This window comes from Schistocerca cancellata, unplaced genomic scaffold, assembly GCF_023864275.1.
Source record: "Schistocerca cancellata isolate TAMUIC-IGC-003103 unplaced genomic scaffold, iqSchCanc2.1 HiC_scaffold_674, whole genome shotgun sequence".
NCBI classification, from domain to species: Eukaryota; Metazoa; Arthropoda; class Insecta; order Orthoptera; family Acrididae; genus Schistocerca; species Schistocerca cancellata.
In genome coordinates, this window is record NW_026046685.1 from 655001 (window position 1) to 655562 (window position 562).

Here is a 562-nt window from a genome sequence, read left to right on the forward strand (position 1 = left end):
ATTCACATACAATGATCACTACCAACGAACCTCGGTCCCCCCCCCCCCCAACAACACACTCTCTTACCACGTTGTGTACTGTAATCCAACCCATTTCGCACCTTAACCTAACCCATTTTGCACCTTAACCTAACCAAATTCGTAACGCAATTTGTACCGCAATGTAACCCAAGTTGTGCCTTAACCTAACCCAAGTTGTGCCTTAACCTAACCCAAGTTGTGCCTTAACCTAACCCAAGTTGTGCCTTAACCTAACCCAAGTTGTGCCTTAACCTAACCCAAGTTGTGCCTTAACCTAACCCAAGTTGTGCCTTAACCTAACCCAAGTTGTGCCTTAACCTAACCCAAGTTGTGCCTTAACCTAACCCAAGTTGTGCCTTAACCTAACCCAAGTTGTGCCTTAACCTAACCCAAGTTGTGCCTTAACCTAACCCAAGTTGTGCCTTAACCTAACCCAAGTTGTGCCTTAACCTAACCCACGTTGTGCCTTAACCTAACCCACGTTGTGCCTTAACCTGCTCTGTAATTGGCATATGACACGTTACATTAATCTAGTGTTGTC